We start from the raw sequence: 7,038 nt of genomic DNA on the forward strand, positions 1-7,038 counted from the left end.
AGATAAAAGAGAGCTCTAGTTTGTTTAAAAAGAGGAAATTGACGGTTGGAGGTGTAGTTCAGCACTTTCCCAGAATGCATGAGGTTTAATCCCTAGCACCCCCCCCCCAAAAAAAAGGAATCCCATCATTGTGTACAATTATAATGCACCAATAAAAATTTGTAAAAAAATTTTTAAAAAGGATGCGCTGGGACTGTAGCTCAGTGGTAGAGTGCTTTCCTAGCATGCATGAGGCACTGGGTTCAATTCTCAGCACCTCATAAAAATAAACAAAGGCATTCTGTCCATCTATAACTACAAAAAAAATTAAAAAGAAAAGGTAGAATTAAAATATTTTTAAAAGGAAATTAAGTTGGAGTGTGATTAAGTGAAAATAGTAATTGAAATAATTTCTCCAATGGAAGTGGTTAAAAAAACAGAACTAAAGAACTTCTGCTTCTGGGTAGGCTGTGGTAGGTCTCTGTGGGCCATGCCCCTCCCTCCATTGCAACAGCTGGGAAAAAGTAGATAAGATGGAAATGATCTTATTTTTAAAGAGAATGGAGAGTGGTGGAAGAAATGAAGACCAGATGACCCACAATTTCAAGGGAAAGAATGCTTCCAAGGTCAGTTAGTGATAGGCAGCCATTGTCTTCCATAGGGTGTTCATTGATTTGGGTAATCAGTAAGAGTTGGTCTTGGTCTCTCTTCCTTGTATCTGCCAGAGTTTGAACCTCTGTATGTTGGGAGTCTATAAAGTCCTGAAAATCTCTGAAGAGCAGAATTTGAAAGAGCTGAGAGAGAAAAAGACAGGCCAGACTTTCCATTGAAATCTTAAGAGGGCTACCCTCAAGGGACGGAGTGATCAATGGCAATTAGTAGCTCAGAAATGTACTGAGATCCACTTTTACAAGGAGCAATAAGAGATTTGGTGAAAAGTCTAATCCACTATAGAAGTATGAATCATCCAAGTGAGGGTTCTCTGCAAGATCTCCTGAATGGGAAGGAACAGAAGTTGCGTGGATACTTTAGGACTGACCCCATGCTCCAGGCCATTTTTGGCCACAATCAATGACAAAGGAGGAAAAGATAAAGAGAAAATCAGGGCTTGTTGCACTGGGTCTTTATAGTTGTCATGACATAGTGGCCTATCTGAGATGAGTTCCCATCATCTGAACAGTACTGGAGGAGGCTGCCACTATTATGCCACTGTGACCTCAGCCTGAATTCATAATGGAGATCATGAGTGCCCAGATGATGAAATAGTCATCCCCATCAGACTACACATTTTAATTGACATATCAGGCTGTGGAGGGAAAATGAATCTTCTCTTACACCCTGGGGATATTTTTCAGAAAACTATTCAGCTATCAAGCAACACCTTTCCCACAATGGAAGCCTTGGGAAAGGCCCAGATAATGCACTATAGACCAAGATAGGGGAGAAACCATCTAAAAGGACACATGGATCTGGCTGTTACATCAGGTGGTCCCTGAAGAGGCAAGTGATGATTCTACCTATGAAGGAATATTCTATTTCTCACAGGGCTCTGGGAGGGTTATGGGACTTAAAGATTTGGGCTATTTACTGGACCAGCTTTAACATTTCCTGTGGACTGATAGGAGGGACATCAAGCTGAGGTTTGTGCTGTTGGGACTACTGTTTGACCCACCACTTTCAGCACTATCCTTTCCCCACTGCTCAAACAGGCTAAGTTGGAGGACCAGGTCCTTGGAGTGGGACTTAGATAGGGACAAATGTTCATCGTCTAGACCTAGCCAAGTGGCTACTGCAAAGCAATACAGAACAGTGGGTGGAGGGAGCCTGAGTGGCAAGTACAAAAGGTCCCTGACCTTGGCATCTTATGGATTATTTCATATCATAGAGCTCATTGTACAGACCGAAGTCACCTAGTATGCAGAGTACTCATGTCAATTTTTGTTTTGTTTTTGCGGTAGTGGAAATTGAACCCAGAGTGTCTTTACCACAGCCCTTTTAATTTTTTATTTTGAGACAGTCTCACTAAACTGTTGAGGCTGACCTTGAACTTGCAATCCTCTTGCCTCAGACATGTGAGTCACTGGGATTACAGGCTACTAATACCTTTTTGGGTTTTTTTAAAATATTTTTTTAGTTGTTAATGGACCTTTATTGTATTTATTTATTTATTTATATGTGGTGCTTGGAATTGAATCCAGGGCCTCACACATGCCCAGCAAGTGCTTTACCACTGAGCCACAATCCCAGCTCCTACTAATGCCTTTTTGATCTTTCCAATGCATGTGGAAGATGAAAACTACTTTACCCTCATTGGCTTGAGTGACAATGCATCTTTTTTAATAAGTTATTTTTTTTTAAATATTCTTTTAGTTGTAGGTGGACACACAATATCTTTTCTCATTTTTATGTGGTGCTGAGGATCGAATCCAGTGCCTCATATGTGCTAGGTGAGCACTCTCCCACTGGGCCACAACTCCAGCCCACATCTTTTTTTTAAAAAAACATCGAATTGTATGCTTCGTTTATTTTTATGTGGTGCTGAGAATCAAACCCATTGCCTTGCAGGTGTCAGGCACTCTACCACAACCCTAGCCCGACAATGCATCTTTATAGTATTGCCACAGAGGTACCTGCATTCCCCTATGATTTGCCACCAACGGATAGGCCAGCTGGCCAGACATAGAGAAGCCTGAGATCCCATCAGAAGTATATTAGTATGACTATGTTGATAACATCATCCAGTTAGAGAATTAACTTGTACAAACTTCCTTAGATTGGATGGGTTGACCAAAGCTGAAAAATTAACCTGATACAGAGGCCAGACATGTAAAGTTCTTGGGCACCATGTGGACCCATACCCAGAGGACAATTCCCAAGCCTGTCACAGAAAAAAAAAGGAAAAGAAAAAGAACAAAACAACTGGCCTTAAAACTTCCAGCAAACCAAAGGAGGTAAAACATCCGATGGGCATGTCTGAGCATGAGAGACGGTTTTATCAACAGGATGTATTCAGCCCACTACACAAGGTTACCCAAAAGGTACCACCTATGAGTGGTGCCCTGAACACTAGGCTTTTGGATGAAAAGTGTCAATGACTGACAACTACACAGACTAGAACCCATGGAAGAAGGACATCACCCAGAGGCAAAGGCATCTGTGGGTTTTAGGACACATGGCACTTGTCTGATAAACCAGCCCTTTTAATTAATTTATTTATTTTGAGACAGGGTCTTGCTAAATTGCCCAGGCTGGCCTCAACCTTGGATCATCCTGCCTCAGCCTCCCAAGGGTGTGCCACAATGCCAGATTGCTTACCAAGCATTATTCATTAAAGAGGAAGTGTTCCAAGAAAAGAATGAACCAGGCATCTGTGGAATCTCTTTCCTCCATAAAAAGAGGCCAGGCCATGTGAAAAGGCACAGGCCTATAATCCCAGCATCTTGGAAAGCTGAGACAGGAGGATCATGAGTTCAAAGCCAGTCTCAGTTACTGTGAAGCACCAAGCAACTCAGTGAGACCCTATCTACATAAAATACAAAATAGGGCTGGAGATGTGACCAGTGGTGGAGTGCTCCTGAGTTAAAAAAAAAAAAGGCAAAGGTGTGGCTAACCCTGAGACAAAGACCAAAGACTGCCAGTATCTTGGGTTTCTTGGGTCCGAAGTACATTGAGTCTCCTGAGAACCTGGACATGACTTAAGAACTGACAGCCCAGTTAATGTACAAAACAGCTGCTGCTGTGCAGCCACAGAAATAACAGTTTAAAAATTTGCATGGAAAAGGGAATTCTACCCAATAGGCAGAGATTTAGACTGTGGTGCTTGGTATGGGAAACACCTCTCACGGTGAACCTCACTATGGTTTCACTGACTCATGAGCAATAGCCAATGGGCTAGCCTGGAAGCAGTATAACTGGTTAAGTCCCAACTCCTATAGAAGTTGGAGACACTCTGGCAATAGATTGAGTGGGACACACGTCCAAGAGAGATGCCCATGGAAAAAGGACCCTTTGTCATGAATATCAATGGAAGCAACCAGCTGGCGAGATCTCTCAAGTAGAAGCTACAGCCACTATCACATAGGATATGATATTTTGTCTATGGCTAGGGCCAAAATAAGCACTTGTGATCCCAGAACGTGAAGCCAAAGAAGTCCTGCTAATGTGCCTAGATACTCTATACAGTTGAGTGGCAAAGAGAACTCCAGAGCACATAGTCTGGTTACTTCTCTGGCCCTGACAAATAGACTAGATGGGCCACCTACTTCCACCTTGAGGGTACCACTGGATGTTGATTGCAATATATAGGGTTTTCCAGGTATGGCACAGTAATTCCCATTATGCACTGTGGATGTAGGCCATATTGTTTGGAGTCCTAAGTAGACAATGTCACATATTTGTATTCTTCAGACACATCCAATTAGGCAAGGAAGCTGCCTGCCTTTATAACCAAGAGTACCCAGCAATGGGGAACCACTTGGGACATTGATGGACATTTTATGCCCTGTGTCACTGACAGGTAGCAGCATCAGCAAAACACAAAATGGATTGGCAGTGGGGGTACTGGGCATCAATCCCACCAACATTCTACCATTGAGTAAATCTCCAGCCCTTTTTTACTTTCTGTTTTAAGATGGGGCTCTTACTAAATTGCCCAGACTGGCCTTTGTATTTCACTCACCTCAGCCTCCTAAATTGCTGGGATTACAGGTATGCACTACTGCACCCAGATAAAACATAGATTGAATTTCTTAAAAGATCAACTAAAAAAGATAAAAGGACAACTAAAGCTCAACTCCCAAGGGAGCATACACACATAAAGAAGGTAGTTTGTATTCTTTTTTTTTTTTTTTTTTCATGTTCCTCCCCACCCTGTGCTGGAGATTGAACCACTGAGCTACATTCCCAGCCCTTTTATAAAAATTTCAAGCTGAGGGTGCTGGCACATGCTTGTAATCCCAGCAGCATGGGGCAGGGGGTGGTGGGGCTGAGGCAGGAGGATCACAAGTTCAAGGCCAGCCTGGGCAATTTAGTGAGACCCTGTCTTCATGTTTAAATTTGTGCGTGTGTGTGTGTGTGTGTGTGTGTTCATTCCAGGGATTGAACCCAGGGGTGCTAAACCTCTGAGCTACATCTCCAACCTTTTTATTTTTTATTTTGAGACAGGATCTCACTAAGTTGCTTAGGGCCTCTCTTAGTTGCTGAGGCTGGCCTTGAACTTGTGATCCTCCTGCCTCAGCCCCACCACCCCCTGCCCCATGCTGCTGGGATTACAAGCATGTGCCAGCACCCTCAGCTTGAAATTTTTATAAAAGGGCTGGGAATGTAGCTCAGTGGTTCAATCTCCAGCACAGGGTGGGGAGGAACATGGAAAAAAAAAAAAAAAGAATACAAACTACCTTCTTTATGTGTGTATGCTCCCTTGGGAGTTGAGCTTTAGTTGTCCTTTTATCTTTTTTAGTTGATCTTTTAAGAAATTCAATCTATGTTTTATCTGGGTGCAGTAGTGCATNCTGGATTCAATTCCAAGCACCACATATAAATAAATAAATAAATACAATAAAGGTCCATTAACAACTAAAAAAATATTTTAAAAAAACCCAAAAAGGTATTAGTAGCCTGTAATCCCAGTGACCTGGAAGGCTGAGGCAGAAGGATGGCAAGTTTGAAACCAGCCTCAGCAACTAAGAGAGGCCCTAAGCAACTTAGTGAGATCCTGTCTCAAAATAAAAAATAAAAAGGTTGGAGATGTAGCTCAGAGGTTTAGCACCCCTGGGTTCAATCCCTGGAATGAACACACACACACACACACACACACGCACAAATTTAAACATGAAGACAGGGTCTCACTAAATTGCCCAGGCTGGCCTAGAACTTGTGATCTTCCTGCCTCATCCCCCAGAGTTGCTAGGATTACAGGATGGGCCACCACACCCAGCCAGGCAATGTCTATTCTCACTGTGGCAATTTCCAGGATGGGTAGTTCTTATTAAATAAAATGTTCAGCTTAAAGGCTGGGATGGGGAGAAGAGACCCCAATTGGTTGTAAGAGACCCAAATCACATATTTCTCACTTTTCCATTTTCCCTCTCATGCCTGCCTTCAGCAGATTAGGCTACTGGAACCTATGTAGGCAAAGGAGAGCTGGGAGGGTTGGAAATTCTAACCAGGTGCTTCTCTCACTACCCTGTCACACACTAGAGTAAGAGTATACTCTATAGCATGAAAGGTGGTAGACAGCCATCTTGCCCTGGGCATCATGCTGGTCATTCAGGGCGGCATCTATGTGGTTGCCAACATCTCTTGCCACACTTGGCTTAATGAACTAGAAAAGGTGGACTAGCTTCTGAACTTAGAGGGAAAGCCAGGTGATGCTAATGTCCATACCCAGTGGCATCTGGAATAATTCTAGAATGGGGAGCCTGACTATGGTCTTCCAAGTGAGCCTGATGATCCTGCTGAATCAGAGTGATGGTCACTGTTACCTGATGTTGCTTCAAATAAATAGAAAGGATTTGAGACAGGCGTGGTGGCATATGCCTATAATCCTAGCTACTTGGGAAGCCAAGGCGGGAGAATCTCAAATTCAAGGTCAGCCAGGGCATCTTAGTGAGATGTGCCCCCATCACACACACACACACACACACACACACACACACACACACCCTCCACAAAAATTTTAAAATGTGTAAAGGGGCTTGAGATGTAGACCAGTAGTAAAATGCCCCTGGGTTCAATCTCCAGTACAAAAATGGGGAGAGAGATAAAAGGTGGGGGAGTGTCTTACTGGGTGGCACGGAAAGGAATACCTACAGGAGGCAGCACCCCTTTGCCTGCGAAGGTAACTTCAGAAAACAGACTATCTAGAGTTGATCAAGGCGGACTGAGGAAAACGCACTCCACTACTGGCTGGTGAAAAGGAGCTGGAATTTTCTGCAACTGTTTGGTGAAATGTGCTTACTCTAGGAAGATTCATAAAAAAACAAAGTTGCGCGCCCCAGCTCAGGTTCCGCAGCGCGCTAAGGCCGGTCTCGGGCTGCGGCTGCGCAGTGCGGCCCCGGC

The sequence above is a fragment of the Marmota marmota genome, unplaced genomic scaffold (assembly GCF_001458135.2).
Source record: "Marmota marmota marmota unplaced genomic scaffold, marMar, whole genome shotgun sequence".
Lineage (NCBI taxonomy): Eukaryota > Metazoa > Chordata > Mammalia > Rodentia > Sciuridae > Marmota > Marmota marmota.